Below are 14,548 nucleotides of genomic sequence, written 5' to 3'. Positions count from 1 at the left end.
GGAGGATTCGCGACGGATGCAATGAACGTCTTCGGCCAAACTTGGCGTATTTATTGCAAACAACACAGAGAGCACAAAATGCAGCCGCTCCAACAGACTCGCTCTCTCTCTTGATAAGGAGCAAAAAGAAGTGTGTGATGGTCGACGCGTGCCCAAGCCCCATAGTCGGTGTTCCAGCGCCTCACAGTCGTACAGGCACAGCATTGCAACCGAAGACATCAGTATTCCCCGAACAATGTTGAACTTCACCAAGACGGCACCGTTAGTGATTGCCGAGCGCTTGAGGTTTCATAAGAGGAACCAGTCGAGGGACGAGAGTCCGTGTCGCAGCACATTGCCGAGCTTCGGAGACTCGCGGAGCACTTTCAGTTTGGAGAGGGACGATCTGACGCGCTCCGTGACCGTTTCGTCTGTGAACTGGACAACGGGCACACACAGGAACGCCTTCTAACGGAGGACAAGCTTACCTTGAATCGAGCACTGGAAATCGCCATATCAGCGGAGATAGCAGCAAAGGATGCAACAGACTTACAAGGTCAAAATTCAGCAACATGCTCTGTGTTTGAGATGCACACCAAACAGCGCGATGCCAAATTGAAGCCCTGTTTTGGACGCGGCAAGAAGTCACATGACCCTGATGAGTCTTGGTTTAAGGAAAAAGACTGCCGTAAATGTAATAAAAGGGGAAACATACAGAAAATGTGTCAATCAAAACCCAGTCATGCAAGTGCCAAAAGCGGACAAAGAGTATGTAATGTGGACAAATGGACTCCAGTTCAAATGAAGAGGAATTGTCTTGCCTATAGATTTACATGCTACAGGAGAGGACGCGGATGTGATGTGGCTGCCACCTAGAGTCAATGGCGTGCCATTACGAATGGAATTGGACACAGCTACGTCATATCCTTGAAAGACTACAAGAAACATTTCCACAGAAATGAAGATGTCACGTACTGGAGTGAAACTGAAGACATAGACTGGTCACAAAGTCTCACCATTGGGAAAACTCAAGGTAAAAGTCAAATATGAAAAACACATCTGTAACCTTGAGCTATTTGTACTAAAATACGGAGGTGTTCCCCTATTTGGACGACGATGGCTAAGACAAATCAAACGGAACCGGCGTGAGATCCGTTGTATGAAGATTGCCTCCAAGCAGCGTGCAGATGCACAATTGGCACACATGCTCGACAAACATCTTAACATGTTCAGCGAAGGCGTAGGAACAATGAAAAACATAAATGATTTCAGATGAAGTATTGGCACACTATGATCCAAACTTGCCACTGAGATGAGCGTGTGACGCATCGCCATTATGGAATTGGCGCCGTCGTATCTCACCAAACGAATGATGGCTCAGAGCGTCCTATTGCCGAACGCAACTATGCTCAAATAGACAGACAAGCGTCGCGCCTAATGAGGGCTGTGAAAAAGTTCAACCGATACATCACTTTGATCACGGGTCACCAACCATTACTTTCCCTCTTGTGTCCGTGCAAAGGCGTTCCTGCTATGGCTGCAGCGCGTGTGCAACGTTGGGCTTTATTCCTCGGAGCTCACATGCGCCACCATCGAATATAACGGAAGCAAGTCACATGGAAATGCAGAGGGATTGTCCCGCCTTCCACAACCACTGTCCGAGAAGGCCGCAGACCCTGCTTTGAGCATTCGCGTGGTACAAATGGAACCTCTTCCCGTCACAAGCGCACAACTAAGCAGGGCAACAAGAAATGACCCCTTGCTGGCCCGTGTTTATGACTTCACCGTAAATGGATGGCCGGCACATTGTGATGAAGAACTGTCCCAATATTTTTCCAGGAACAATCCACTTACTGCGTGTCAAGGCTGTATCCTGTAGGGATCGCGTGTTATCGTGCTTGCTTCTTTGCACGATGGACATATGGGTGTAGTCAAAATGAAAAGTCTTGCAAGAAGTATGCAGAAGAAGTATGTAAACCACGGGCTATTTATGGTGGCCTGGCCTTGATAAACAAACTGAAGATCTCGTCAAGTCGTGCACAGGTTGTCATGGAACCCAACGTCTACCCCAACTTGCACCCGTTCACACATGGGAATGGCCAGTGGCTCCCTGGCAGCGCATACACGTGGATTATGCGGGAGCCTTCATGGACCAAATGTTTCTCATTGTTGTTGACGCCCACTCAAAGTGGCCTGAAGTCTTTGCTGTAAAGAAAGCTACTTCCGCAAAGTCTACTAACCTGCTGCAAATGCTTTTCGCCCGGACAGGTTTCCCTCGGCAACCAGTAAGTGACAATGGTGCCCAATTTACCAGTGAGGACTTCCAGACTGTCCACTGATAGTGTAGTGGTACACACGCCTGAGTTGTGTGCGGGCAGCGTGGGATCGATTCCCGCTCAGTGACAGTGTCTATGTGTGCCCTGCGACTGGCTGGCGACCAGCTCGGGGTGTAGTCTGCCTTCGCCCGTTGACGGCTGGGATAGGCTCCAGCAACTCCCCGCGACCCTGTATAGGAGAAGCGGTTTGGAAGATGACATGACATGACTTCCAGACTTTCCTTAAGGGCAATGGCGTAAGGCACATCACTTCTGCTCCTCACCGCCCAGCTCCGAATGGACTGGCTGAGCGTTTTGTTCAAACCTTCAAGCAGTCCGTGAAATCAAGCAAGAAGTGCCTCTGCGACAGAAAATTGCAAACTTTCTGACGGCCTACAGAAACACGGCGCAGCGCACGCCACAACTGGTCACTCACCTGCAAAGTTGTTCATGGCAAGAAATCTAAGGTCACGCCTGGATTTAATGAAGCCGGACATCCGCAAACATGTCCAAGAAAAACATTATTCACCAACTCAGTTGCAGCGAAAATTGAGAAGGAAATTGAAGTTGGTCCTTGCCAGAGATGACCGGAATCACAGCGACAAGTGGCAGTCTGCTGCGATTCTATCACAAACAGGAGCGCTCTCGTACACTGTGAGTGTAGAGCCTGATGTCGTACTCCGAAGGCACGTTGACCAGCTCTTGGATGCATCAAATGGAGAAGCCAGTACAAAGGCTGCCACTCCAACTGGAAGGGAGGAATTGTTATGGATTTGCTCTCGGCAATCATACAATCCAGGGGGACTACTTTTTGTTATTGTAGGATACCACCCAGTGTGTTGCCTTTGCGGAGTGACATTAAAAATTGTATTGTGGCACCCGTTCAGTCAGGAGAGTACTGCAAATTACGAATTGGTGCTTTGCCATTTTTAGAAAGGTTATGTAAGTGATAAACATAACAAATTCAAACCTGCTCGTCTTCGAAGGGTTCCCCAGCACACAAAAATACTTCAATCAAAATAAACTATGATGACTACCCTTATACAATACTTTCTATGTTCTATGTCGATGTTTAACAACGATAACATGAATATTACAAACAGCTACTGGGCATAGCATTCTGATACAGGTGTATAAAGAATTATTGCAAGTTTCTTCTTAGAATGCAACAACCTGACATGACTTTTTAGTCCCATCCTTTTGTCAACAGAAAATGTCCAGTGGCGATAATGACGCTCTCATCCAAAGATTGAGAGCCAAAATAAGATCAAGGAAAAAAGGTGTACTGGGTGGAACTCCAGGTGCGCTCCAAAACCATGATGACCGAATGGCAAGACATAAAAAAGTTTCAGCAGAAAAGACCCGCGGGAAGATTGAAATAGGATGGCAGCATTCTAATGGCAATGAATACCATCAAGTGAGGACAAGCAATGGTGGAGGAACAAGGCATGCCGTTATGGAGCAAACAGCAACTGTTGCTCAGATGTTGGGGTTGGGAAAAGAGCTATTTGTCCCAGATGGAAGCTCAACCAAAGGACCAGTTGGTGACATCTGTGATTTTAAAAGAAATCAGATTGCTTTCAATGAAACGATTGGCAGACTCTATGAAAAAAAAACAACAACAAAAAACTGAAGCTGCTTACATTTGCACAAAAGAAGATCCTTCAACATGTCAAGTGGATGAATGCAGTGAGAGAACACGGTGAGAGAACTTTCACAGTTGATTGAAGATGGACCTCCCCTTGATGCGGATGATATCCATAGAAATGTACCGGATCATGGACACTCGTCTGACAGTGACAGAGGCGAACAGGTTTGTGACAGCGGGTACAATATTTATGTTGGATTGAAGTCAAACACGAGTGAAGTCATTTTGCTCGTTCAAAAAACAAAAATATTGTGCCAACAATGAACATGTTTGCTAAAAAAATGCATCACAAAGACACAGGGGAAATTCACGACATCCTACTCTCTATTGTTTGCACACCATTTAATGAGTGTGTTCATTGCATTCGTTGCAGATTGTGCATTTGCAAACAAGGTTCAAAAAACAGAGAGGAATTTCTGAGACTGGGACAGCAGAAGGGGCAGGAAAGTCTCAACCGTCTCCCTCAACCCCAACAGCAAATAATGAAACAGACATTGGCCAGGGGCAGGACACCGACTTAAGTGAACAGGATGCAGTTTGGATTCATCGCCAAAGATTTCCCTGATGCTTGCTTTGAAATTATTGACATGACCAGAGCCGTTCCAAATGGCTCGGGGATCGGGGGTGTTGGAGAATCAGCATTATTCATTCATTCATTCATTCATTCACATATCTAAAACAAACCTCCTGAGAATTGCTTAAACGGTCAATTCCGTTTCAACACAACTCAAAACATCATTTCAGAAATACTTATTATTCAATAATCGAAAGCAACTCACTTGATTGTTAATCTTAAACTGCAATTTGCATTTGACTATTTACCGTAGTTTGTTGGTTCTTGGGAGGTGGGGGCCAGGCGCTTATAGGTATTATTTTGATCGGCACACAAATGTGCTCAAATTTCATTTCACATTTCACCTCAGCTACGTTGACTAAAGACAATTTTTGTTTTATTCTTACATGACGGTGGAACAATTGGTTTCCAGCAAGACTTGCTCTCAATTTCAAGCAGTCAGCTGTCCCCTCCAACCTCACCTGACAACCTAGGAGATCCAAGGAGCACACGGCGTGCATCGAGTCGTAGGATAAAAGTTGTTGATGATCTTTTGTTTGTGTTTATGGACAGCGGCGTAATGGAATTCAATTTAGAGATTTAAGTTGGTCAATGACAAAGCTATTGATGATGCGGGTGTGTCAAGGGAGGGTTACACTGCGTTCTGGGAACAATTTCTTCAACAGTGTCAAGGGGAAACAGAGCCGGCTCCAAGGCTGAGACCAGATTTCTGTGAGGCTGACTGGCAAGCGGTTGGGCGGATCTGGGTGAAAGGATTATGAGACCGTGGTGTTATGCCAGTGAGGCTGTCACAGGTTGTCATGTTAGCCTGCATCCATGGCGTCGACTCAGTTGATGTAGACATTCTGATATCATCATTCTTGAACTACCTTCCTCCCATTGAGAGATCAGCAGTTGAGAAAGGCCTCCAGGGCACAATGGAGGAAAGTGATGAAGAGGACTTGCTAGACGTATTTACAAGGATGGGTTCCCACTTCCTCCTCCTAAACTTGGCCTTTTTGTCAGGTAAATTGATGTTTGTATCGTTTTTACTGGCACTGATCAACTTTGAGGAGGATGGGATCAACCCTGGCACACACACACACACACACACACAAAATACAAATGTCCTGAATTGCTTTGCGGCATACTCACTTCCTCCTTTCGCTATAAGGACATAAATCGAACGTCTACGCGCTATTACTGGTGTCTCACGGCAGAAGCCCCAATACAAACAAAGAAATCAAAGTATTGTTTGAACAAAATTGGATTCATTACCTCATTGCACACAGCCACTTTAAATAGAAATGTAATTCCGTCCAACTTGCAGGCCAGCGAGAGCTCAGGATTTCACGACACAACGCGCTGGCACGCATGGGTAATGTGGTTGAGTTTTGTCAAAACACTACAGCTTTTGTCCACATGGTGCCGCCACCATCAACAAAAACTGACATATGACATATAGGATCAGAGAGGGGAAAAGGTCCTACAGGAAGAGGATGGAGGAGCAGCTGCTGCAGAATAACGCCAGGGGAGTCTGGAGGGGCCTGAAGACCATCTCTGGCCACGGACAACCCAAGACCCGGACTGGGGGGGACCTGCAGTGGGCAAATGAGCTGAACCTCTTTTTCAATAGGTTCGATCAGATGCCTGCCTCCACTCAGTCTCTCCTGCTGCAGCCTCCACCTACTCCTCCTGCTGGGCGTGTCACCCCCTCCCCCCTTTTCTCCACAGTCTCCAGCTCCCAGCTACACCAGACAGCCACCACTCCCTCCTGCCCAGCCTTGGCCTTCACAACATCTCAGGTGAGGAACCAGCTGAAGAAGATGAAGGCGAGGAAGGCAGCGGGTCCAGATGGCATCAGCCCCCAGCTCCTCAAATCCTGCGCAGACCAGCTGTGTGGAATTGTCCAGCACATGTTCAACCTGAGCCTGAAGCTGGGCAGGGTCCCCCAGCTATGGAAAACATCCTGCCTGGTCCCGGTGCCAAAGACCCCCCACCCCGAAGGAGCTCAACAGCTTCAGACCAGTGGCGCTGACGTCTCACCTGATGAAGACCCTGGAGAGACTGGTCCTTGTCCACCTGCGCCCCCTGGTGAGCTCCTCAATGGACCCACTCCAGTTCGCATATCAGCCTGGCATCAGTGTGGATGATGCCATCATCTACCTCCTCCACACTTCACTCTCCCACCTGGAGAAGGCGGGGAGCACTGTGAGGATCATGTTCTTTGATTTCTCCAGTGCTTTCAACACCATCCAGCCTACCCTACTGGGAGACAAGCTGGAGCGGGCGGGGGTGGCCCACCACCTCACCACATGGATCCAGGACTACCTCACAAACCGGCCACAGTATGTGAGGACACAGGACTGTGTGTCTGACGTGCTCCTCTGTAGCACGGGGGCCCCACAGGGAACTGTCTTGGTTCCCTTCCTGTTCATCCTCTACACCTCGGACTTCAACTACAACACCCCTACCAGTCACCTGCAGAAGTTCTCTGACGACTCTGCGATCGTCGGCCTCATCACAGGCGGAGATGATCGGGAGTACAGAGAACTTACTCAGGGTTTTGTGGACTGGTGCCAGCAGAACCGCCTCCTGATCAATGCGGGGAAATCCAAAGAAATGGTGGTGGATTTCGGTAGGCGCCAGTACTCTTCACCTGCACCAGTGAATATCCGGGGAACAGATGTTGAGAGAGTCTCAATTTACAAGTACCTGGGCGTTCATCTGAACAATAAACTGGACTGGTGCGACAACACAGACGCCCTCTATAGGAAGAGTCAGAGCAGACTCTTCCTACTCAGGAGACTGAGGTCTTTTGGGGTTCAGGGGACACTCCTCAGGAACTTTTATGACTCGGTAGTTGCATCGGTCATCTTCCAGGGAGCGGTCACCTGGGCAGGCGGCGTCTCGGCCCGGGACAAGAAGCGGCTGGACAAACTGCTCAGGAGGGCCGGCTCTGTCCTGGGCTGCTCCCTGGACTCTGTGGACTCGGTGGGGGACAGGAGGATGTTGGCCAAGCTGTCATCAATGCTGGGCAACCCGGACCACCCCCTCCAGGGCACCCTAACAGCACTCCACAGCACCTTCAGTGACAGACTGTTACACCCTCGCTGTGCCAAGGAGAGATTCCGCCGTTCCTTCTTGCCAGCTGCTGTCAGACTCTTTAACAAGAACATTGTGTAGTCTCTACAAACTGGCGGACATTAGTGCAACTGTGCAGTCCTGCACCTGAGCTCGTATCGTGCAATACCCAATATTCCCCAATACTGTAATACCGTGCAATACTCAACATTCCCCACTACTGTTAGTCTAGTTTTAGTTTTATCCAATGCTGTCCCTTACATTTCACTACAGCACTGCAGCACTGTCACTTACTTAGAGTAGTTTTTCCTCTGTACTATGTACAGGCCGAAATGAGTGTTCCTCATATTTTTTATGTAGATGTAGGTTGGTGTGTATATACGTGTGTATATACACATGTTACTGCGTATATTTACATATCCTAAATGTTTGCCGTCAATGTTATACATTCATGGCCACATTATGCCGCCGCCCCTGTGTGACCTATATCTTTGCTGCTGTAACAATGAAAATTTCCCCACTGTGGGATCAATAAAGGCATTCTTATCTTGTCTTATCTTGTGACACAGTGTTGCTTTATTATATATTATTTTTCTTCCTGATTGTGTTTTTGAATTTAAATGATCATTTCATGGTTATTTTTGCATATTTGTGAATTTAATCTCAATGAGTCATTTGTATGTATTAATATTCAGTCATTTCCTGCGTAATGGGCGCACTCTGCTTCCGTCACGCCCGTTGGGCTTCCTTAGCGACTTCCTTCTTCCCTCACAATTCGATGACAATTGCTGAGAGGAACGGAGCACTGCGTGCTTGCAAGCTGGCAGATTTGACAGTGTGTCTATATTTTCTTCTACAGAGTGCTGAGGAAAATAAATGGTGAAAAACAGTCCATTGAGTGCCCTTGAGGGAACCCTTCACACACACACACGCCTGTTACAATAGGAAGGAAAAATACTTTCACCAACAGTTCGTCTTTCTGGTCCCTGAGAACAATGCTTCCGACTTACAGCGTTGCGGCGATGGCCTCTCTGAGGTGCAACTACAAGTTCACAGCCTGATACGGAGCTTTTGGTAGGGTCAGATCGGACTGTGCCATTAAGAAAGTATTGGAGATAGAGCGTGCTTGCTTTTTATTATCGAATTGCGAAGCGACTGGCAACATACAGCAGCGGCAAAACACGGAAGTAAGTCAAAGGCTTCCTCGACATACACAGTCAGCATGGAGCAACAGCACCACCCATTGGCAAAATGACGATACTACAACAGAAAGCACGCAGTGCAAATACATCCGGATCGCAAGGCATGGTCAAACGAAAGACACACTGGTTTTTGCACAGTTGAGCTTGTCCATTGTCAACTGCGGAGAGGAAGTCCCTTGTCACATCAAGTTCAGGTAAAGTATACATCATGTTGGGCCGACCACTGGGGACTTTTATGTTCTTTGAGGGCCTGTTGAGATGGCCTTTCCAAATTTGGGCAGTGTCATCCAACTCGTCCTGTTGAAAATAATACAGAAATAGATTTAGGTAGAGCTGCACAGTTATATCAACTTTAATGAGCAAGAAATTAGAGCATAAAGCCGCTTTTCTCTCTCTATTCCCTCCTTTGTCTTATTTGTCTCACTTCTCTCCTCTCATGTTCCCTCCCCTCATCTTACGCTCATCTTTTCCTCTCCCCCACCTTTCCTTCATCTCTGTGTACCTGGCTCATTTTATCTTCACCTTGTGCCCTCCCCTCACTGTCTCCTTTGCCCTATTTGTTCTCTATTACTTCTTTCATATCCCTGTCCACCTTGCCATGAACGCACTCTCACGTACACAAACACACATTTAATAAATCTACAGCAGAATGTATTAGGTAGCTCACGTGAATAAATCCCATGCAACAAAATTGGAGGAGGCTTTTGTCCAGAAAGCCACCATCAAAGAAGCCATTGTCTCTGAGGTCTTTGAAGAGTGATAACCCGAACTCCACGCACTGGCTGCAAAGAAACCGCCGCCAATATTCAATTCTTTGATTGGCGGTGCTGGCTCCATCCAAGTAACTGTCAAGGGTGCTGCCTTGACTTCAAAAGTCATCATGAATTAAAACAAACATACCCTTAAACAATCATTACCAAAAATTGTTGGTTGATAATCCAATACTTTTCATTTTTGCTAAAACATCCGTTTTTTCGGGAGTGACATGTATCAATAAATATGAACAAATACATAAAATATAAATAAATAAAGACAATAAATGAACATAAAACACTATATACAATTGAGTTACTGCCCCACGAGGATAGTTGGATTTTGTCAAAGTATTCAATAAGAGGAAAGATCTCAGCTTTAGCTGTTATTGCAGCAATATTTGAGAGCATGTAACAAAAGCGACTCCTGTTTGCATTTGCACTTTAGAGCTAGATGATTAATTTTCCTGCAGTCTGATCGATAACAAAACATTTTGAAAGCTGAAAAAATTACATTAGGTATTTTTTTAATATTCAAAAGTTAGCAAAAATCTCGTCTCGGTATCGCGGACTCAATGTCGTGAGACATCTCGTCTCGTGGGATTTTTGTCTCGTCCCATCCCTATTACTCTATTCAAAAATAAAAATCATATTATCACCACCGAAACCTATCTCTATGTTTCGGTAGTGACTGTCTCGGTTTGATTTTCCCCTTCAAATTAAGATAAAATATGAAATAGAATATTGTTAAAATCAGAAAGATCCATGCATGACAGATGTATCTAAGCATTATGTTATGTAAAACTGACTTTATTTAAAAATAAACATCATATTGTCATTAAAGAAACCATTATGTCAAAACCCAAGACCTTTCTGTATGTTTCGGTAGTGACTGTTTCAGTTTTATTTTTCCCTTCAAATCAAGATAAAATATGGAATGGAATATTGTTAAAGTCAGAAAGATCTATGTATGACATATGTATCAATGTATTATACTATTTGAAACTTACTTTATTCAAAAAGAAACATCATATTGTCATGTAGTGACCGTTTAGGTAGTGACGTTTTATGATCGTTGTTAACGATACTCAACAATGCTCGGCACAACGTGGCTACCACAGACAGTTTTGAGCATGTGTACAGAGATAGCAAACAGTACATTTAGCATTAAAATCAAAAGTGCTCATTTTATTGCCGAAATGAGGTGTTCGGTAGTGACGGTCCTTAAAACCACATGATGATTTTCAGACTTTGGAGGGCGCATAACTTAATAATGCTGCCAACTAATTACTCGCCATGTGCCCAGTGATGAACATGAAGGTAATGTCTCTTACTGGTGAAATTTCTGGGCATGTGGCTAAAACCAAGCCCTGCCTACAGACAAATACTCTTTGCGTCTCGGTAGTGACATGAAAAGTTGGGACAGGTTTTTTTACATAAAAACTTCTAATTTGGAAGAAAATCTACAAAATCAATGTGGATCATTCACCATACATTTAAAAGCAACCAAAATGTTCTATTAAAGTAAAGTATTTGGTAAATTGGCAAAAATATTCTACATTTTCTTTTCATGAATTAGTTAGAGATTGGGACAGCCAGCTCCCAATAGGAAGTGACATAGAAAAGAGGACTATTTATACATTCAGTTTAATAGTTTAATCTCAATTAATGCCTTGTGGTAAAATAGATCATAACAAGATATGACTAAATATGCAAGGTCTGAACACTTCATGTTTTTTTTTATGTACATCTTATTTTCATTGTGGGACAGCAATTTCAACCAAATCGGTAGAATGGCTCATAGAGCACATTTCATACACAAGGCAACTCAATGTGCCTCACACAAGCAAAGACAACACCGACAAGCATTGACAAACACAACAGTTAACAACATTTCAAAAGCAAAGTCGAGAAAACAAAAGCAACCAACAAAACTACAACATTTAAGCACATTAGCAGAAAACTTTAAAAACATTTAAAAGCAGAGAAATAAAAGTGGGTTTCTATATTGTATATAAAAGAATTTAAAAAAAAAAGAAGAGATTTGAAATTGTCTGGAGGACCTTAATCAAAGGTATGAGGAAAAAGCAAAGTTTTTAACCTGGATTTAAAAGCATTTACGCTCGGGGCTGACTTCACTTCACTCCACTAATTGACCACAAGTCTGCAGATCTCAGAGCCCTACAGGGTTTATATTCAATCAGCATTTCATTCATGTATTCAGGACCCAAACCATTCAGTGACTGATATACCAGTAGCAACATTTCAAAATCTATTCTACACGTGATTGGGAGCCAGTGTAAAGCCTTTAGGACTGGAGTAATATGCTCCGATCTCTTTGTTCTGGTAAGAACCCGAGCTGCAGCGTTCTGAATGAGCTGCAGCGTTCTGAATGAGCTGCAGCTGTTTGATGCTCTTTTGACAAAAGATAAGCAACGGGCAGCGAGGTTGCTAGCTGGCAAGGACCTCTACGTTTCGCGAGCGACTTGAGGAGTTGCCGTCCACACCAGCGGAGGGAACGTGCTTCACCAGGCGAATGCGCATTCTCAGCCCGGCGGCCACCAGATACGGTCACGAGCGAGCAAGCAGCCGTTCGTCACAGTCTGCAGGGGCAGGCTGTGGGCCTCGGCTGGACTGGTCAGCGACAAAATAGAATTCCAGCCCGTTTGACCTAGGCCTACGAAAATTGGCAGGCGCGTGCAGCACCCCGAGACGTACAAAAAAGGTCATCGCAGCCATTGTCTAAAGTGTACAGGAAGTGAGCGATGAATTTTTGAATGTCCGATTTTGGACCATTTTTGCACGTTTACAAGGTGCATACTTTTTCACCCACGTCCCAGAGGATTATTCCAATTGACTTCAAACTTCGGATATATCATCTTATAACCTGGGGCAACAACTGGGAAAATTATGGGGAGTTTTCGATAAACTATACGACGGGGGCGGGGCATCAAATTTGGCGTAGTTTTTTTCCTTCCCCATACAGAAGAAATACCTTAATAAATGCCCTGCACTTGCTCCAAAAAGATCCCAAATTTCACCTGTACGTAAAGAGTCGCACCCTGAAGACATCTATATGATAATATTCCATTATACATATAGCGCCACCTAGTGGCGACTAAAATGGTCATTTTTTACATTTCTATTTGCTGCAGGCAGCCCGTTGAACGAATCGAACTGAAAAGTTGTCGAAGGGCGTGGCTTTGACGGTGCCGCAAAGTCTGATTATACAACCTGACAATAAATACAGTTTTAACTTGACTCAGATCATCCAATCTTCTCGAAATGTTTCATATTTGATGATAGGCAAGGCCGGAAACATCTACCAACTAATTTCTCATCGTAGTGGTAGCGCCACCTAGTGGCGGAAGGTAATACATGTGTCTGTCTTTGATGTTTTTATCCTAGCGGGTTCATCGGGTCCACCTCATCTTTGCTCGGAAGAGTGTTGAGACCTTCCTGATATTAAAATACAAAATGTGTGATTTTTGGTGAAAAGCTGTTGCCATGGCAACACGCAGTTCGCCCAAAAAAACAACACTCATTTTGAGGGTCTGAACAAGCTTGAAATCTCACGAAACGAATTTATCAATATTTTTTTATTTTTTGGTGCAATTTTGAAAAAATGGCTCGCTAGCGCCCCCCCAGGGATTTTCCAAAATTCAGCCCCGGTTGTACTTTTCACCTAGATCGACGAAAATCCGGTGGTATATGTAACAGTTGAAGGCCTACAAAAATGTCTCTTGGAGCCATATGCTAAACCAAACAGGAAGTCGGCCATTTTGAGTTAAGTTTAAAGTATGAATTTGCTCTGATTACAATGGCTGCTGGAACTTGACCCACATGATCATTTTTCCTTTGAAAAACTACTGACATTTGATAAAAGTCGTATCCTGAAGACATCTCCGAACTTGTTTTTCATCGTATTGGTAGCGCCACCTACTGGCTAAAGGAAGTACATGTTTTTTTCTTTGATCTTTTTCTCCTCGCGAGTTAACCAGGTCGACCTCAGAATTGCTCGGAAGACTCTGCAGACCTTCCTGATGTTAAAATACGATATTTGTGATTTTTCGTTAAAAGCTGTCGCCATGGCAACGGGCTGTCCGTAAATAAAACTGCGCTGATTTTGACGGTCTAAACATGCATGAAATATCCCGAAACCTTGCACACACATCAGGCCCGGTGAAATCATCTTTTTTTTGTTGTTTTACGTCGCAATTGTTGAAAAAATGGCTCGCTAGCGGCCCCTAGAATTATTTAAAAAATCAGCCACGGTTGTACGTTTCAACCAATAACAACGAAAATTTCGTGGAATATGTAACAGGCCAAGACCTACAAAAAAAGGCTCTTGTAGCCACGTGCTAACCCTAACAGGAAGTCCGCCGTTTTGAATTTACTTGACAATTCGGCATCACATTGACTTTAAAAGCAGCTGTAATGTGATCCACATGATAATATCTTGTCCAAATTTCACACATTCCATGAGAGTCTAAACCTGAAGACATCTACAAACTAACTTTTCATCATAGTGGTCGTGCCGCCTACTGGCTAAATTAAGTACATTTGGAAGTACATGTTTAATTCTTTCATGTTTCTCCCCTGGCAGGTTAGCCGGCTCTTGCTCGGAAGATGATGTCAAAACACAAAGTTTGAGATTTTTCGCAGAAAGCTGTTGCCATGGTAACGCCCAGTTTCCAATAACACAAGCTGCTTTTGAGAATGTACACATGCACGAAAACCCATGAAACTTTGCACACATAGAAGTCTTGGTAAATTAATCAATAATGAATTATTCAATTGTGCAATCTTTAAAAGTTGGCTCGCTACCGCCCCCTAGAAAATTCATAAATAGTGGCCCCGGTTGCACGCTTCACCTACATCTATGAAAATGTGATAGTAAATAAAACAGAAAGAGAACTACAAAAAAGCCTCTCGGTGCCATTTGCAAAACCTAAGAGGAAGTCAACCATTTGGACTTTACTTTAAAGTTTGGACTCAGCTTGACTACAAAAGCT

The 14,548-nt window shown here is 44.5% G+C and overlaps 2 pseudogenes; both read left to right on the top strand.

The window, feature by feature from the left end:
- Nucleotides 1-235: 235 nt before the first annotated feature.
- On the top strand, nt 236-4,651 carry LOC147132629 (uncharacterized; annotated as a pseudogene).
- Nucleotides 4,652-4,916: 265 nt separating this feature from the next.
- On the top strand, nt 4,917-14,144 carry LOC147132628 (uncharacterized; annotated as a pseudogene).
- Nucleotides 14,145-14,548: the final 404 nt, after the last annotated feature.

This window comes from Filicampus tigris, chromosome 18, assembly GCF_054856515.1.
Source record: "Filicampus tigris isolate MCC_2025a chromosome 18, RoL_Ftig_1.0, whole genome shotgun sequence".
Classification (NCBI taxonomy): Eukaryota; Metazoa; Chordata; class Actinopteri; order Syngnathiformes; family Syngnathidae; genus Filicampus; species Filicampus tigris.
Note: the sequence above shows the minus strand (reverse complement) of the source record. Positions and strands in the feature narration are given on the sequence as shown.